This window comes from Monomorium pharaonis, chromosome 5, assembly GCF_013373865.1.
Source record: "Monomorium pharaonis isolate MP-MQ-018 chromosome 5, ASM1337386v2, whole genome shotgun sequence".
Classification (NCBI taxonomy): domain Eukaryota; kingdom Metazoa; phylum Arthropoda; class Insecta; order Hymenoptera; family Formicidae; genus Monomorium; species Monomorium pharaonis.
The window spans coordinates 16,038,953-16,058,887 of NC_050471.1; the positions used below are offsets into that span (position 1 = coordinate 16,038,953).

Genomic DNA, 19,935 nt, shown 5'->3' on the forward strand with positions numbered 1-19,935 from the left:
TATCAAAAAAAATATCAAGAGTGGTTATTACAGTGTGCGCAAATTATTTATGAACATTAAGAAATCAAGGAAAAGAAAAATTGCTGCAGTTGTGGCTCTTTTCGTAAATGAAAAGCATTCCAAGAAAAAAAGATTTTGGGTGGCTCCAATTTTAAAAGAAAGAGAAGAGCATGGTTTTTATCATGTTCTTTTTCCAATTTTGCAACTTGAAGATCTTCGCTTTCATAACTATTTAAGAATGTCAGCCACGCAGTTAGAAAAATTAATAAATTTAGTTGGTTATAATTTATAAAAAAAATTGTTTTAAGAAATTTAATAGGAATTTCCACAGAGAAAAGTAAAAAATAAATGATAATAACAATTTTATTCGTTACTCAACATACAGTTGAGATTGATATTTTAGCATATTTTATATGTATGTATGTACATGTTTACAAACATTGTATTTCTTGATATTTTAATGAATGTCTACTAAACATTAAAATACTCACTTCCGATATTACGTTTTTCTTCATATTATTAATAATTAATCACAAATTTTAATAAAATATTTAAAATGTTGAGCCGATTTTAACACTCAGCGATATCGCTTGTAGTTAAAAAAATTTAACTTCAAAATCCGATCGCGGCGGCAAGACATCACGTGACACAAATCGCCGCGACAGAGCGATCAATGAAATTGCGGCCTTAGTCTTATTCGAGTATTACAATATTGTTAATTAAAAATTTGAAATTATATTATGTTAATTTAAACAAATTTACATTGTTATTATTTTTTTTAAGCTTTAACATTGAACACGTTACGACAATGGACTTGGAGAAAGTGTTGTACTGATTTTGAAGATTAAAAAATCATTAAAAAAATATGTAATCGCCGTATTGAGGTTATATATTCCCGTGCTCTAGAACTTCACCTAATTTTTTAGTAGTGACATAATATCTTTTTTGACAATCATAATTCATTGTCAGTCACAAAAATAAACTGTTTTTTTTTTATTTTAAAAAGAAAGGACGGAGCTATATGAAAAAAAATTTGACTACTTGGGGTTTGTATCTTTCCAATTAAACAGCATCAAATCATGTGAAGATTAGAATGTAAAAAATTGACCGTTAAAGAATTAAAAATGATTTTAGAGCAAAGAACTCTGCTAGTGCCAGCGAAAACTGTCATTAGAACCAGGGTTGGAACATTTCATAAAAGTAACACGTTACCATTATCGTTGACAAAAATAAATAAAAAACAGAAAGACAGGAACCAATCAGAATTTATGCTAATAATAAGTAGTAGAAAACTTTTTGTTGTACAGCTTATTACTAGAGCAAGTTCTAATTGGTTTCTGCCTTTCTGCTTTTTATTTTTCTATGAATGCCTGAATGTGCTTTTCTTATTTTATCTAAAGTGCGCGATCTACTGAAGAAATATATAACTAAAGTAACGATAAAAGTAACAATTTAATTCGTTACCGTTATTGCAAAAATGTAACCACGTTACTGTTACCGTTACAGATAGAAAAAAGTAACGATCGTTATCAAAAATAAGTAACGGTAACGCCAACGGCGTTACAAGTAGTGCGTTGCTTTCCAACCCTGATTAGAAATATCATAAATTAGCACGGCATTTTTTTGCCATGTTTAAAATTAAAAGTGTAAATAAATAGTAATTATTAAATTGTTTAAACGTAGTTTTAAACGTAAATTACATGTAGTGGTGAAACTCAAATGGTACTAACTGGGAATGTTGTTAAAAATGGTAATAAAATATTTATCTTTTTGTATTTTAGAAAGGGATGTGTTTATCTGCTAAATTAGGAAATAAATTTAAATTTTGGGGTTTAAAGTTACAATGTGTCGTTTTAGGGTTAAAATTAATATTCGAAATTATAAAAAAGAAAACAGTTTATGGCTTATATTTAAAACGTGCTCATGAAAATGTTAGCGCGATTTTTTGTCGTTCTATTCTTATTTTACATTTAATGAGCGATAAAAATAGAATAACAAAACAGCCTGTTAACATTTTTAGAAGCACGTTTTAAATACAGACTTAAATTAACTGTTCAAAAACTTAAGTTATTTAATAATTTGAAAACGGTTTTTAGTATATATTGTAACCGTGCTCGCGAGCGACGGCCAACTTCGCGTCGTCCCTGGTCGCGGCCCTCAGCCGTCCGGGTGTCGGGGCGACCGTTCTCGTAAGGTTTCCGACATCAAAAACTATTTGATTGGGCGCCAGGTACGTTAAGCGTACCACTTTTTTCTCAATACGCGTGAGATTACACTTTAATCGACCAAAGCACGAAAAGAATAAGCCTCGTAGGCGACCGGGCGTCGGCGGCTCCAATATTTAGCTGCTCAGTCCTAAAATGGCAGAGGGGGAGGTTCGGCGCGGGCGGATGGAATCGGGAAGGCGAGAGAACTATTCAGACCACGACCATTTAACAATAAAAATAAGAAATATATTTAACAATAAGTGGTACAGAATAACAAGGCCCCGTTGAGCGGCGATGGCAGTGCGCGTGAGACACAAGCGGGCGATCACTTGGAATTAATTTTCGCGGATGCGGGATAATTAGCGGAGGTATATTTGGCGTACGCGGGAATTCTCCGACTTGTCTACGCTTTATCCTGCGTCGCTGGTGGACGCCGGAATCCCGATAGAATCAAGGTCTCGCCAAGGGCGATCGAGACGAACCGCAACTCCGAGCCCGCGCGGCACGCGACGGACGCAGGAGCCGAGATATCCCGACCCGGAAGAGGCAAGCGAGAAAGAGGCGACGTGTTCTTCCGCACGTTAAAGGTTCCCGCGACTAATATGCGCGATAATTATTGTGAACTCGCCAACGAGGTGGTACAAGACAATTATGATAAATTGGACGAGAGCGTAATTACAAAGAGATTTGCGGTATAAATGCGATAAAGAGAATCGGACTTTCTGAAATAATAAAGGCGCGATAATCTACTTTAGGATTCACGACAGTAATGCACGCTGCGATTACGTTACAAGACACAAATGACTCGGCTGCGGATCGGGACGCATACGCAACGTAATTATAATACGAACAAACAGCACGGCGCGAGTTCACGCAAGCGGGCGCGATCGGGCGAGCCAGCGATACTCCGATAATTCCGCGAGCTCGAAACTTTACTTAAAATGTCGGAAAATGCGACTATAAATTCGCGACTTTACCACAACTCGCCCAACCGCGAAATCGGTAGCTTTACACGGTATTGTGACGCTCGTCTCACCACGTCGCCTCTTTCTCGCCTGCCTTTTCCGGGTCGGGATGATCTCGGCTCCTGCGTCCTTTCACAAATCTCAGCTCGGGACTCCGGAACACACGCACAGTATAGCTAACGTCCGCAGCACGAGTGAGAAATCCTAGACCCCGCGGGGGCCGCTTGGCGACGCGTCCTGCCTTGCTTCCGATATTCCGGGCCCTTATTGGTCGATTTCCAAAAATCGATTTTCGCGCAGCGCGCGGCTTGCACGCCGTCGCTGACTGATCGATCCAGGCGCGGTAGTCGATACTGTTGGGCCCCGTGCGTGGGAATTTCTGGCGCTTGCTTCTGGCAGATTTCTTCCTCCTGGCCAGGCGACTTCTTCGCCACCGGGGCGGTATTTCCTCCTCGACGAGGGCGTTCACTGATGTCAAATTGTCGTGATCTCCGCCGGGACTAGCGCGGGATCGGATTCGTAGGCGCCCCGTCGGAACATCGGCCTTGCGCGCCTTTGCTGGATCCTGAAAGCGTGATTTGGCGGCAGTATCGGAATTCTTACGTGATGAGAATTGTAGGCAAGACAAGGGCGGTATTACCTGTGGACCCCCGCTTGAAAAGGGTCTCCGTTATTCCTTCGGTGTCCGCTCACCTGGTGACCTCCGGGGATGTTCTCCGTCGAGACGAGAAGCAAAGAAATTACAAGATCGATTGCTGCGGCCACCGATTTCCGCCGTATTTGCGATGCAGCGCTCGCAAAAATTTTAACGATTAGTACGCGGACAACACACGGGACGTCACACACATAAAAACACGAGACAACACACTTTTGCATCCGTTCCCGAGCGGGAGGACGCAAGACCCGCGTGATGTTAATGCGTAAGGGTCGATAAGGCCCTTGTGACGGACAGCAGCCTGCGGCTGTCACGTCACAATATGTGAATGTATATAAACTGAAAATAAACGTTGTATTTACATGTTAATGTTAACAACATATTAATGTTAAACAATGCATTTTATTATTAAAATAATACTACTTGAAACTAATTAGAAGAAACATTTCGTGAATATTATTTTGAATATTATATCTAATATTCAATGCAATATGATAGCAATGCTCTTCATATTTTGTTCAAAATAATTATTTAAATTTTTCATTGTCAATAGGAAGTATACTGGCCACTTGTTTTTATTGCATTTTTATATTATAAAAACTGTTGTTTTGAGATACTAATGGTGACGTTTGATTTTTCTGGTACACAAAGATTTATTAATTCTTAGTTTACATGTTTTTAAAGTTTTTTTGCACCCAATTGTTCCTTAGTGATTGTTTATAACAATTTAAACGTAAAAGTCGCTTTTTTTAGAAAAAATTTTTCTCAAAATTTTACATAGAATTGAAAAATTTTCGGGTATAAAAGATTTTTTGTTGATTACACTAATCTGAAGTCAAAACTGAAAAATTAAAAATGGCGGATTCAACGTGGTGGATGGAAATATTAAAAACTGAAATTTTTAAGTTTAGAAAAATATAGCCGTATTTTACATAAAATTTACAATATAAATAGTCTTTTATGATATTTCTTTTAGAAGTATCGGTTTTGAGATAAAAATTTATGAATATTAAAAGTTGCTGAAAATATCATATTATACCACATGTAGGCAGCTATAATAATAATAATAATAATAATAATAATAATGTATCGGGCGATGGTCTCAAGCAAGGTCCCACTTTTGGCACTCAGACTGACAATGAGTTCATTGTGCCTCCCCGTTAACCTTTCTTTAAGGAAACCTCGCTTTCTTCCAAAAGCGGAGCAAGTCCTCACCTGATCTGGTTCCAGATTACCTGATCCCAGCAGGCGTATCCTTGGTCCGACGAATACTGGACAGGCCCAAGGATGTGGAGGCTAGTTTTCTTTTCCTTGTCATACAGTCTGCAGTCGGGCGTATCGCTATGGCTCAACTTTCACAGATGGTAGTTAAGGTCGTCTATGAGCAGTTGCGTCGCAAGTCTGGCATCCTTCCTGCTCAGAGATCATGCTTCCAGGTAGGCCTTTATCGGGATATTCCTTTAACAGGGCTCTAACCAGTCTCTGCACTTGGTTTCTTTCCTCTAGTACCTCAGTCTGGTTCCGGAGCCCTTGATCTTCCTCCTCCTTTGACAGAAGGAGATTTAAACCGCCGGCTCCGGTCCCAGCAGTCTTGTTTCTGCCGTCTCCCTGGAAAGTAAGTCGGCCCTTTTTTTGCTCTTGATCCCTAAATGTCCGAAAACCAATATCAGGCCAACGTCGTTGTTCTTCGCCAGCTCGTTCAATACGCACTTGCAGTCTCTGGCCAACTGCGAGTTGACTCTCGGACTTTCTAGCACTTTAAGCGCCGCTTGACTATCCAAGCAGATTCTGAAGTGCCTTCCTATCCTATTGAATTCCAACAGGTTCTGGGCACACCTTATGATTGCCACCACTTCCGCCTGGAAAACCATAGCATATTCCCCAAGCGGAACGGTTATCTTTGTCCTATTGCGCTGGTAGTAGAGACCGGTCCCGGAGCCCGTGCCCGTTCTGGAGCCATCCGTAAACCAGATGTCCTTGTCCCGGGGGATGGGTTCTTTGGAGCTGTTTTATTCCCAGTGCCCGGAAAAGCTTATCCTGTATCTCCTCTCGAAGGTGCGAATTTCCGGCTTCCTGTCTTGTTTTATCGCAAAAATGAAATCTGACAGTATATCTCCGAGAAGTTTCGTATGCATGGTTTCTACTTTCTACCTTGAATTACACTTTAGGCGGTAGGCCGCTGCAGCGGTCTACCATTTGTTTGAGCGGTTCGACGCCAAGCAGCACTCTTATCGCCGCTACCGGCATAGTGGCGCCCAGAGCTCTGCGCAGAACCAAAACTCTGACGTGCTCCAGAGCTACCTTGGCGGTTTTTTTTAGCACCCTCGGCTACCACACAACAGACGCGTATAGCATTCTGGGTCTAAGTATCGCCGTGTAGATCTAATAGACTATTTTTGGTTTCAGACTCCATGTTTGACTGAGAGTCTTTCTACATGTCTAGAGGTAAGAGCACACGCACAGTGACTCTCAAGATGTTCCCTCTATGTCAGCTTCTTATCTAGGATTATTCCCACATACTTTATCGACTCGGTAGGGACCAGCCTTGTTCGCCCAAGGCCCTTCCACCAGGCCTACCTTGTATTTGGGAGTGAACACCACAAGCCCGGTCTTTAGTGAATTCACCGACAGCTTGCCGCACCACTCCTCCACCACTTCTAAGGCTCCCTGCATGAGCTCCAGAAGTGTCTCTAAAAGGGGGCTTTGTATCAAGATAGCCAGGGCATCTGGATACTTTAACGTAAAGAGTCTCCTTTCATTCAGTGTCTTGAGCAGCCTATCCGCTACGAGACATAAGAGTGGGGAGAAAATCTCCCCTCTTGCGGGCAGCCTCTCCATCCATCTACTGACATTGTTCCCAGTGATGCCATTACCTGCTGCCGGAGCATGCCTTTGATCCATTTCACGATCCTATTCGGCACGCCCCTGCGAGCGGCCTTCTAACACACCACCTCATGCGGTGTGTTGTTAAAAGCACCTTCTATGTCCAAAAAGATGCTTATTACATAGTTCTTCTTCTGTAGTTAGTCGATAAACGATACAGCAGAGTGAAGTGCCGTTTCCGTGGAATAATCCGTACGATACGCATGTTGGTTTATATGCAAAGGGTGCTGCAATAGAACCACGTCGCCTATATAAACGTCCACCAATCTTTCCAACGTCTTGAGAAGAAAAGACGTTAGGCTGATTGGACGAAAATCCTTGGCGGAACTGTAATTTCTTCTTCCCGCCTTGGAGATGAACACAATTCTTGTCTGTCTCCAAGCTTTGGGCGTATAGTCCAGGGCCAAACAAGTTCTCAGCGTCTGCGTAAGCGGCCCAATGATCTGCTCCAATCTCTTCTGAAGAAGGGCTGGAAAGACCCGGTCCGGCTCGGCCGACTTAAAGGGCTTGAATGCCCCTACGGCCCATTTGACCCTGTCGGACCTAACGATTTTGGCCGCTAGAAATCAATCATTTCCTTGTGCTTTTCCTAGATCCGAAGTTTTCTGCTGGATATTATTCCCCTGTCTTCCACGGAAGCCCGGAAAGTTCGATTTCTGTCGGTTAGGCATTGTTCCCCGGTCACTATCGTTCCGTCATTGAGCCGAATAGTTTTCAGGGCTGCGTTTTGATTTTTGGCTAAGATTTGGCCAAGTCTGGCGGTTTTTGGTATTCCCTCTACCGATTTGCAGAACCTTCTCTCCTTTTTAGCCCTTGCTACAGAGTTCTTGTAGATTTTTTGAGCCCTCCGATGAAGGTCCCAGTCAGCCTGGCGGCCCGTGTTCTTTGCTCTATTCCAGGCACGACGTGCCGCGCTCCTCAGCTCCTGCAGCCTTGGGCTCTACGAAGAGACTTTTCTGGTGTTTCTCACCGTCCTTTCAGGACAGTTCTTGAAGCTATCAACGAGCACCCTTTGCAGGAGGTCCGATAGGTAGAGCTTATTGGAGACCCTCCAGCCAGTCATCTCTTGCACTAACTGTCTAGAACAGACAGTTAGGTCCAATACTCCTTTCTTACCGCAGTGACAAAGGTAGGTTTGTTACCTCTGTTGAGAATCTCCAGGTCAATAGACACCAGAAATTCCAAGAGTCTCACTTCTCTTGTAGGTATGCTTGTTCCCCTGCACCGTGTGGTGCACGTTTGCGTCACTCCCCAGAATGAGGGGAAACTGCTTCTTTTGGCAGTACTGCATCAGGCGAATGACCGGGTCCGATGGCAGTGAGTCGTCCTCCCCATGCGGGGAGTAGCCCGAAGCCACTATCACCTTCCCTCCAGTCTCCGTCCTACCGGTGGTCTTAATCACAACCGCTACTAAATCCCTGGAACAGAAAGCTAGCAGCAGTTGAGTCTCCAACCCTTTAATGGCCACATAACCTCTGGGTCGTTTTTTACGCGGAGGCTTGAATAGTTTTCCGCATCCCGCCACATCCCTAATACCGCCTCGGACTAGCCAAGAGTCTTGTATTAATGATATCGCTGTGTGCACCGCAGCTAAGCGCCTGGCAAGGACAGTCGAGACTCCTTTGCTATGGTGTATGTTGATCTGGGTGAAGCCCATTCCGGTCAGGCCCATTACGAGGACGAGATTTTTGGATCGGGCTCCCCTCTGCCCCCTTCCTTATCCCGGAGTGAATCTGTCATCTTAAAGGTAACTTGGTCCATCTTAAGATGAGGTTTATAGTCCAACGCTCTAAGCTTAAGGACGCTGGACTCAGGGATGCTGAGAAGGAGTTTCTACCAACGCAGGTAGCCCCTACATTCTTAGCATAAACGCGCCAGCCCAATTAATACTCGGATTCTGCCACTCCAGCAGCTCCAGGACCGCGGCCACGCCCACGAGAGTACCCGGAACCCACACCGCAGTTCTGTACTACTTTTGTAGTCCGTCCAGTCTTATCACCCTGAGCCTGGCGTCCTTCCACGGCACGATGCCACCGATCCGATTTTCCAGCCATCTCAATGACTCCGTGTCCGCGCACCTTACCACCGCGGCTCCCGCCCCCAGAGAGGTGCCGTCGAATCTGGGTGCTCTCTCGAATCCCCTGAATCTCCCTGAGGACCGCACTCCTCAGCTGCACCAACTATTCAGCAGTTATCGCTGCATCGGGGTACCCCTCCGCGACGATCACTCTCGTTAGGGAGTCCGCGGCGTCCGCATAAGCATGGGTCGAGATGGCTGAGGTCAAGATCCCCGGAATGGCTGGGGGAGTCTTGGTCCGGGCCTGAGCCTGAGCCTCTCCCTCCGCTCCCGAGCTCTCGTCCTCTTTGCGGCTCCGGAGCGTTTTCTTTTGCAAGGCTCTGCTTTTTTCACCGCGACGGCCTCCGCAGCATCAGTGCTGCTCGTGCTCTGAAGGGTCCAGCGCTCGATTCTGTTTTGTTTTCTGTAATCCCGGAGCTTCCCGTTTCCCCAGAGGCCCGCTCAGCTTCAAATCCTACTACCACCACCCCTCCAGAGTCTTTAGGCGGAGCCTCCATCGGGGTGTCTTCCGTGAGTTTTGTAGAGTTTTTATTAGGATCCATGAAGTTTTCACGAGTATCTAGGGAAAGGATGGGGTGCCAATGCAGAGTCCTGCATGGGTAAGGCTTAAATACTGTAAGGTTTTGCCCGGTTCTCCAGAGGCATCGTTCGAGACACTGCTCCCCCAGTGCCACGCAGCCCTCGTCCAATGTTGTCAGATGACTAAAACTGAATCTCCCCAAATTGTTAATAAATTTTCCCCAAATTTCTACAAAATGTATTAACAGAGAAGGTTTCTCTCTGGTATATATATATATATATATATATATATATATATATATATATATATAATATGTATTATAATATACTATAACAAATATCACGCTTATTTGGGTACAACCTGCGTCCATAAATATATTTACAATTGCTAAGTGCTGTTTTTACTTAAAGCGCCAAATTTGAAATTTTATGTCATTTCTATGAATAATTTAAAAAGTAATGTCAACATTGTCAATTAATAAGAAATATTACATAATTATGAGATTATTATCAAGTAATATATACACACAGACACAGTTTTACAATAATTTTAAAAATATTGTGCCAAAATTTTTATAAAATTTAAGTAAATTTTATGTTTTAAAAGATTTAATTAATGTTTTTCTTCCTTATTAAAATAGGTGTCAACTATAGATAGACATAATATAGAAAAAAGATTGTTATATTATATATTAGATGTATTATATGCGTACATAAGTAAATATAACAAAATTTAATTATACATTGATGAATATATAGGATAATTATATATAAATGAACATAAAATAATTATGCATAAATGTAATATAGATATATAAAATTATGTACATGAAAATATTTCTAATATTTCTTCTTGCTCAGTTTCTACATTTTCAACAAAGTACATATTTTCAGAGTTAAACTTTTTAAGCATATTTATTGGTTGAAAGTTTATACATCCTTGTGGCATATTAGATCGTACTCTCAAAATTACATCAGCAGTTTTTACAGTTATTTTATTTCTTAATTTGTTTTTTATTACATTTACTATTGAAAAGGCGCGCTCAACTACTGCATTTGAAAAAGGCAAACATAACATTGTCAAAGCAAATTTTGCAATATTGCCAAATTGTTGTTGACCAGCAGAGTTTTGGTATTCACGAACTTCATCCCAAAATTCTTCTGGAGTAGATAATTGGTTCCATTGTTTGATATGAAGAAGGTTCTATTCATCTATAGTTATATCGATATTGTTACATATGTTTTTAAATGCTACAACTAGATCAATTATCTTTGGTTTTACTTGTGATGTTGCTAGTTGTGGAGAAAGCAAGCTTATTTTTTCCAGTAATTTGATATTATCAGGGATTCTGAGTTGTAGCTGTTCAATCAAACAGATCAAGAAGTCACGACATCTTTCTTTGATTATTTTGAATTCTTGATGATTCAGTCCAGAAGCTACTTGTTCGAAAGAATATCCAAAATCAATAGCTTTAACTCTTATTATATAGTCTTTGAATTAAAAATTAGCAAGATTTGTTTTTTCTAATTCTAATCTTGCTGGAGGTATAATAATATTCATATAATAATATAAAAGAGAGTGTAAATCATCCAAAAGTTTAAGGAGATTAGCATTTTCTGCTTGAAACGTTTTGTTAATCTCAGTAAGGAATTTCAACATATGCTTTAAGAAAGTTAAATAAATTAAATTAGATTGTGTATTAAACATTATAAAGTTGATCAGCTATGTAACATCGCTCCTTATCTTTTATTATGGAAAAGTGAAGTTTTAGAGCATTCCATTGATCAATTATTTTATTTATTGCTTCATATCTTGCCATTGTGTGCCTGATAATTTAGCAATTTTAAGAGGTTTCTTATCTTTTAAGATTTTATACAATTTTGCATATTTAGTTTGGCGCTTAGAGCTACAAAAAAAAACCAGTTATAACACTCTTTAACAATAAAATCAAGGTTTTTTGGTAAGCATTTGCAAGAATATTCAGCTGCCAAATGGAGAGAATGGCAAACATATTTAACCACTGCAAGTTCATTAATAGTTTCTTTCAAAATAGAAGAAAATGAATGATGTTTACCAACCATAACATTGGCTCCATCAATTCCAATTCCAATAACATTTTCAAGTTTAAGACCGTCTTCTAAGATTTGATTTTTGAAAGCTGTTATTGACGTATTAGCATCACCACTATAATCTCTATTAATCTATAGAAAGTTGTTACAATTTTTTTTTGTTTCACTAAAATATCTAATAATAAGGCAAAGAATTTTTTTTGTATCCACTGCTGTACTTTTATTTATAATCAATGAATAATATTTATTACCAACATCATTAATAAGATTTTTTAAAAAAGAAGGAGAGGTAAAATTGTTTATTAGTGCTGTACCTTTGGTTCTATGTAGTTTTATTGTACTTAGTAATTGAGATGTCTCATCAAGAGTTGTTATTAAACTTCCAAGATGGTTGATTGAAGATACAAAACAATGTTCTGCAATGAAAGCAGCAACTTTTAATTCAGCTACTTTTCTTTTATTTGATACAGTTTTTGTTAGAAAATCTGTCATGTTCTTTATTTAAGCTGAGAATACTTAAATGCATCTAAATGTTTTTTGCATTGACTATGTTTTTGGATATTTTTTTTGTGAGTCTGAAGTGAACACTGGCAAAGTTTGCAATATGCTTTAGTATTGTCATCCGACAAGGCAGAAAGCCATCTTATTACAGACATTGTAAACTGCTACATAATTATTTGTATAAATTATAACAACATATACTTATCTATTATAAGTTTCTCTAATTTATACATTTTTAAGAAAATGTATACGTAGCATATGTATGCTTATGTGCATAGCTGATATCGAAAAGAAGTTTCAATAATTAAAAGTAATAATCGAAAGTAATAATCAAACTTACCAGAAAACTCTGGAATTAATTCTCAGGCTTTCCTATGTGTTCTTTTGATCTTATTAGACATACTTATTTACTTAGTAGACACTAGTAGTATCAAATGTAGTCAAATTAACCATAACTACATATAAGTCAACGTAAATTAACTTAATTTTAATTATTTTAATTCTAATTAACCTTAAGTATACAGTTAGACTAAAACAAATGAAAATACTTATATCTCATTTAAAATAATTATAGTATTACGTGAATAGTGCTGCCATGTTATATTTTTCCTGTAAAAAATCGCCAAGTCTAAAATGTTCCCCAAATTTTTTGGGGTCGTTTATAGCCGTTACTACCCAGACGGTCCAACCGGACGGACACGCGGAGGTTTAGGGTCGGGTCAGTGTCTCCCATCCGGGCGTCCTCCGATCCGTCACTTGGAGACGCGCCCGATAGGTATTTAACCCACGGATAGGCAGCTATATCGTATCTGCCATTTTGTGTGAATTTTGATATTATTTTTATCATTCGAACCTTAGATTTGTAACAGAATCTTAAAAAAAAAAGATTAATTGCAAAAATATCCAGATTTATATTAATTTACTAGCTGATGGCGGCCATATTAAATTTGCCATATTAAATTTGCAGAAATTGAATTTAAATTTGGAATCGGCGACTCAAAACACGTAGATATACGAAGTTTTAAGAAAGTTTGCTGAAAAAAACCCTAATTCGGCAATTAAAGATTAAAGTTTAATATTAATTTTTTCGGTTATAAAGTAAGTAAATAAATGAACTGGGCTTGTCTCATTAGACTCATGAAATTATCCTGTAAAGTCATTTTTGATATACAAATTTACTTGGCAAAATTTTTTCCCAGGGTTTCCTATATTCTGAGCTGTATTTTTGCGTTATATTCCGGTCTATGAATTATAGAAAAGGAGATAAAAAAATCAAAATTAAAATATTTATGAATATATTTAATATTTAACAAAATTTTATTGCGGATTTATAAGATACATGAAAAGAATTAATAAAAGTAATAAAAATAAAAATACTTAAAATCTTTCTGCCGTATAAAATTTTATTTTTGGTACTAACTGAAGAGAGAAGTCATAATTTATCTTTTTAGGAGACATTATTCTGATTACATATAATTTTTTTATAAATAAATAGCAATTGTTATTATAGAAAAAAGATTATGTTTTCTTTAAGTATGGCTCTTAAGTATGCAACCATTTAAGTCTTTACTGACTTGTCATTCAGCGTTAATCTGATGTTTGAAAACGACTTTGAGATAGGAAATAAACATGTAAGTTTACCAGTTTTAAAGTTACCACCAAATATTATTTTGACTTTATCATAATTAGCTAAAAATATTTAAGCCTTGATGAAAAGAAAACAAAAAAGTGCTTCTATCGTAATTCTATGAGAAATATGAATATTAACAATTAACATTAATAATAATCTTAAAAATGGCGGATGGCTGCTTGTACAGAGAAAAAGTATTAACGGGTATAATATTAGTGAGTATTATGAATTTATAAATTTTTATTTATAAATATAAAAATAATTTATTACTTAAAAAGTATCTTTTATAATGTTTACAAAAGAAATGTTTTTAAATCATTTACAAATGCACATTGAATAAGGAAGAATACAAATTTTAAAAATATTTTTATTTAAAAGTTTGCATATGTTTTTTGAAGTAATTTTTTTCTTAGGTTTTTTAAAGCAAAATTTACTAGACAAGAAAATTATTAAAAATTACGGCTTTTAAACGGATTTAAAACGCGCTTTTAGCAAACAATATCCGTGTGACGTCATACCGTTTCTTACTCATTTATAGCAACACGGGAAAGAAACTTATTAAAAGTTTTTTTTTTGCGAAGAAACACATTATGAGTAAAAAAAAATTATATCGTCGATGTTTTGCACCCCTGTGTTTAAATACACAGATGAAAAATTTGGAAAGTCTTTTTTCCGTTCCAGAGAATAAGAAAAATTACAAACTATGGTTCAAAGTAGCTCATCGAGTAGATAAACCAACAAATTCAAATTAGTACTGCTGTCAAGATTATTTTAATGTAAGTAAATAATTTTTTTATTGATTGTATTTTTAAATTATACCGGTAAAATAAACATACGCTTTCTCTAACCTATAAAAATATTTTTATTTATAATATAAGAACGTTCAAATAATTTTATATATGATACTGAAATTTCTACATAAATTATATAATAAGTTTTAAAATATTTTCAATTAAAAGAGGACGTGTAAAATTATATTTGCTGTACTATGATGGAAGGACCTGCTAAGTTAAAAAAAAGATATACCACATATTTTTGACTACCATCCTAATCGTCGTACAGTTATAAGTGCTACTTCTCGACGTGGAATAGAAAAAATAAATAAAAAAAGCAATATATGAAATGATAGAAGAATCAAATATTTTAAATTTAAAACAGAAATTATTACTGAAAGCGGTAGGATTCGAAGATGGCGTCGGTTGGTTTGGTCGGGGTTTGTGTGCTCCGGAGTGAAAGGTCAATATTGGGCGGAGGTGGAGAGTAGGAAGATTGGATAGTGGAGGATTGGAAGGAGGAGAAAGAGAAGATGAAGAGGAAATGGAGGAAAGTAAGTGGAGAAAGATAGGAGGGAGAGAAAAGTAGTTTTCGGAGTGATGAAGGAGCAAGAAGAAGAATACGGAGAAGATAACAGAGGGCGCCGATGCAAAAGGGTATAGGAGACAGACTCACAATCAATAAGAAGAGAATGGAGGGGCAGCAGTGGTGATGGAAAGAGGGTGGTAGTACTGGACTGGAACAGAGCAGAGATTGGCGGAATGATATGGTGCCTGATGATACAGGAGGACAGTAGATGGCGGTGAGAATGGAGACGGGTGATGAAAGAAATGATGGACCGATATATCGAAGGATCGAGAGATCGAGGGCGGTGCGGACGAATCCAGAGAGTGATGGATAGAGATATCGAAGGATTGAGAGATCGAGGGCGACGCGGACCAATCAGAGAGGTAGTGGAGCACATGGCGAGGTGATAAGTAGTGGGAAATTGCGACCAACCGAGGAGTGAAAGATAGAGAACAGGAATACAGATGATAAATATTAAGTAGGAAGGGAAGAATAAGGAGAAGGAAATGGAAGGCATGGAGGAGATATTAGGAGAGATAAGGCTGATAAGGAGGTGCCTGGAGGAGCTAGTGGAGGTGTTAAGAGGGAGATACAAGATAGTGAGAGGAGATGGGAGCGGCGGAAGGAGAGTGGAAAAGGTTAGGAGAGGAGGTAAGGAGAAGGAAGAAGAAAGAGGAGAGATCGACGAAAACGAGTAGGAGGAGACAGGAGAAGGAGAAGGAAGAGGAGAGTGGGGGAAGAGAAAGGAGAGAAGAGGGACAGAGAGAAAGATTGTAGAAGGGACGATAGAAGGCAGAGGAGAAGGTAAGGAGGAGGAACGGGAAGACGATAGAAGACAGAGAAAGACGACCGCAAGGAAAGAGGAAGGAACGCCCAGGAAGAGGAAGCAAAAGAAGAGAAAAGCGGCAGGAGAAGAGGAGGTAGTAGCGAAAAGTAAAGAGAAGCTGGGAAAAAGGGAAGAAACAACGGAGGGAAGACGAAAAATGGGGAGAAGAGAGGTAAAGAACAGGATGAGGGAAGGAGAGAAGTGGAAAACGAAGGAGTGGAAGAGGAAAAGATGAAGAAGAGAGAGACAAAGAGGGCAGGAAGAAGAGAAGAGAGGAGGGTAAGAGTTAAGGGAAGAAAACAGGAGGAAGACAAGTGGGGTTAGAGGGGACGGAAGGGGAAGATGGAGGGGAAGAGTGATGGAGGCTGACGGAAGAAGGGGAGGAGGAAGAATGTAGGAAGAAAAAAAGAAGAGATGAACGAAGAATGGAGAATAGCAAGGGAAAAAGCGAGGAGAAGGCTAGAGGAAAGAGAGAAAAAAGCAAGGAGAATCAGGGAAAGAGAGGCAAGGATAAGAGAGAGGAGAGAGGAAGAGGAAAGAAGAAGGGAGAAGAGGTAATATGGAGGGAAGTGGATGGAGAGGACTCGGAAGAGAGAAGAGATATTGTGTAGAAGTTATCATGGAGGGTGCATTAGACAGGACGATTGGAGTGAGAGGGATTGAGGAGAAAAGTGGGGAAGACGGAAGACAGATTTTTATAATGGAATTAGAGGAAGCAGAGGACAAGAAAGAAATACTGACAAGGGAACTTCGCGAACTCGAAAATTCAGATTTTAATGAAACTTGGCATAAATGTAGAGGGGATAAATACATGAATTTAGAAATTTTTAGTAGCGGCCCAAAAAACGGTTTAAAGGGGTGAAACCATCATTCAAAGGTTGAGACATTTTTGCGTTTTCTCGATATATCTCGTAAACTAAACAAAATATAAAAAAATGTTTTATATTTAAATTAAAATTTTATTAAGGTAGCTAGATAGAGATATTTTTGCTATAAAACTTTTGTATAAAACATTTTTTGATATCTCCAATACTTTTCGAGATTATCGAAAAAAACAAAAATCTGCTCTATACATCAGGAGTAGTTCTTTCAATCGCTTTTGATCGGGACTTGAAAATTTATAAATTCATCTGTTTACCTAATTACATGTTTTTTTTTTCATAAATGGGAAAAATGCATTGTGTATCTCCCATGGTCGGCCCATCCGGGGATATGTGGGATCCATTATAAAATCCACCGCTTGGATGAACACAAACACAAAGGGACAACATACTGTCACCGTAAACAACTAGGACTATTTCGGGGACTTAATTACATGTGTTTTATTTAAAGTTATATAAAAAAAAACGTTTTTATTTATCACGTTAATAAAATTTACAAGAAATAAACATTTTTTAATGGTATTTCCTATATAAAGAAATTTTTTGGGTGACACGTGAAAAAATTTTCAAACACCGTCGATTCCTGATAGGAGTATGATTTCCATCCCTAAAATGTCCAGTAGTGTACTTTTAACATGCTCGGGAAAGACTTTGGATATATTGCATAATATTCTGGAAAAATTCTTTCCATCCGTCCTTCCATTTTACGATTTATACATAGAGTTTGTCTATAATGTATAAAAAAACATTTAAATTATTACAAACGCTACTAATAAACATTATAATTATCTAAATAAGAAATTTGTTACTTATAAACAATTTTTATATTTCGTAGTGTTTACAATTATGGTATTTCTAAAAAAAATAATTATACCACATTTTAGGGATGGAAATCATACTCCTATCAAGAATCGACGGTGTCTGAAAATTTTTCCATGTGTCATCCAAAAAATTCTTTTGTATGGGAAATACAAAAAGAAGTTTATTTCTTGTAAATTTTATTAATGTGATAAATAAAAACGTTTTTTTTTATATAACTTTAAATAAAACACACATTAGGTCCCCGAAATAGTCCTAGTTGTTTACGGTGACAATATGTTGTCCCTTCGTGTTTTTGTCCAAGCGGTGGGTTTTTTAATGGATTTCATATACCGACCATGGGAGATACACAATGCATTTTTCCCATTTACGACAAAAAACATGTAATTAGGTAAACAGATAAATTTATAAAATTTCAAGTGCCGATCAAAAGCGATCTAAAGGATGAAACTGCTCCTGATGTAGAACAGATTTTTGCTTTTTTCAATATCAAAAAATGTTTTATACAAAAGTTTTATAACAAAAATATTTCTATCTAACTACATTAATAAAATTTTGTTTCCATTTTTTTTCAAAATTTTATTACTGTAGTTAGATAGAAGTACTTTTATTGTAAAATTTTTGTATAAAACATTTTTAATATTTTGTTTAGTTTACGTAATATCGAGAAACGCAAAAATGTCTAACCTTTGAAAGGCGTTTTCACCCCTTTAAACCGTTTTTAGGCCGCTACTAAAAATTTCTAAATTCATGTATTTATCCTCTCTACATTTATGCCAAGTTTTATTAAAGTCTGAATTTTCGAGTTCGCGAGGTTCTCTTGTAAGGAAAAGTATGGAGATAAAAAGAGAATGGGAAATAGGAGTGAACGAGGATTTGTCAATGGAGGAGAGGAGAGCAAGATGGAGCATGGTGGAGCAGGCGAAGAGGGAAAGGGCAAAGGAAAAACAGATACTTACGAATTAAGAATTATGGGTAGAAGAAGAGAAAGGTTATGGGACGAAAGAGAAAGGAGTTGGAGGAAAGAGAAAAAAGAATGAGGAAAGAAGAAAGAGGAGAGAAGAAGAGAGGAGTATGGAGTGGGGGAAAAGGCAGAGGATAGCAGTGGAGGCGTGGAGAGGGGAGGGAGGAGTAGAATGTTAAGGTCGCAAATGGCCAGGCCGGGTATTAGGAGAGAGAGGGGTAGTTGTACGATGGGTCTGTAATTGTGATATAGAATTCAGATGTAATATTTGTTTATGGAGAGAGACGGAAAGGAGGATGTAAAGGCTTTGGTGGCTCCTACAAAATACTCCGGCAGCCCCGAGGGGAACCTGGAATAAAAAATGAATGAATGAATTACTGAAAGCTTTCATCGCTCGTTTGACAATGAGTTGCTTCATACAATATGGAAGCGATTAATTTTTTATATCTCAATTTGTGTTATAATATATTATCATATCTCATTTTTTATCATATCACACATTATCATATATTTAATTAAGAGAAGAATTATGTACAAAAGTAGAAATAGAGACAAGACAACAAAATATATTATATTTTGTTGTGTTGTCTCTATTTCTACTTTTGTACATAATTCTTCTCTTAATTGAGTAGCAGTAAATTCCAGGAAGTCATTCACAGAAGACAATACAAACAAATATAAAGGGCTCGTTTAATACTAAGCAAAAATAATATGATAAACAGGTCAATGTATCGAGCCAAGATAAATTTTTTAAATATATTATTAATACATGTTTATCAGGGTGCAGGACATAACCAACATAAATTTAATGAATAATATTGTCTACAAAATATGCTGTAAAAATTATAACGCGTCATATATAGGACAGACGAAGAGACATTTAAGTACCAGGATTAAAGAACATGCGAATAATTTTAAATTGGAATTGTCGAGACACTCCGTGGTAACAGAACACATGCTAAAAAATAATTACGTGTTTGATTGGAATAACGTTAAAATATTAGATTCTGAATTAAGATACCAAAAAAGTTAATTTCAGAAATGATTCGTATTAAGGAGCAAGTTAATGGCATCAATTTGCAGAAGGACACGGAGTGTCTTGACAATTCTTATTATTGTTTATTTGACATTTTGTCGAAAATGACTAACGGAAAATAAGTTTTGCTCATTCTGCTTTTGACTGCCGAACGTTACACTTGGCGCTTTGTCGAATACTCTGTGTGTTGTTGCTCGTTTTAATATTGTGTTTTAAGATCTGGGATTAACATATAAGTTTACAGTTTTCTACAATACACATATCAGTTTATGTTATTTATAACACGTGTTCCATCGTTTTTGATCTAATAGATTTATTTTAATGTGAAAACCGACTTACGAAAAAATTTTGTTTTTTATTTTATTATTCATTTAATTGTATTATTTATTGGTTTACGTTTTTATTTATTATGACATTTTGATACGCAATGCGCTGTTTTATGGTTGTTCAATAGTCATAGTTTTTAACTGTTTAATTATATTTTTGTGTCCATTATTTCATTCATGTTTAAGTTTATAAATATTGGTAATTTATTATGACTGAAAAGGACTAAGTATAGTC

General features: G+C 37.5%; 1 protein-coding gene across 19 annotated transcripts in view; it reads left to right on the plus strand.

Moving 5' to 3' along the window:
* LOC105839109 (serine/threonine-protein phosphatase 2A regulatory subunit B'' subunit alpha) overlaps nucleotides 1–19,935 on the plus strand; it is a 310,192-nt gene that overhangs the window by 18,214 nt on the left and 272,043 nt on the right. Inside the window, exon 2 of one of the 19 annotated variants that reach the window (XR_004963294.1) lies at nucleotides 14,189–14,283. The exons of the other annotated variants lie outside the window; for them this stretch is intronic. The gene's annotated coding sequence lies outside the window, so the exon portion shown is untranslated. The remainder of the gene's footprint in view (nucleotides 1–14,188; nucleotides 14,284–19,935) is intronic. 19 annotated transcript variants of the gene reach the window in all.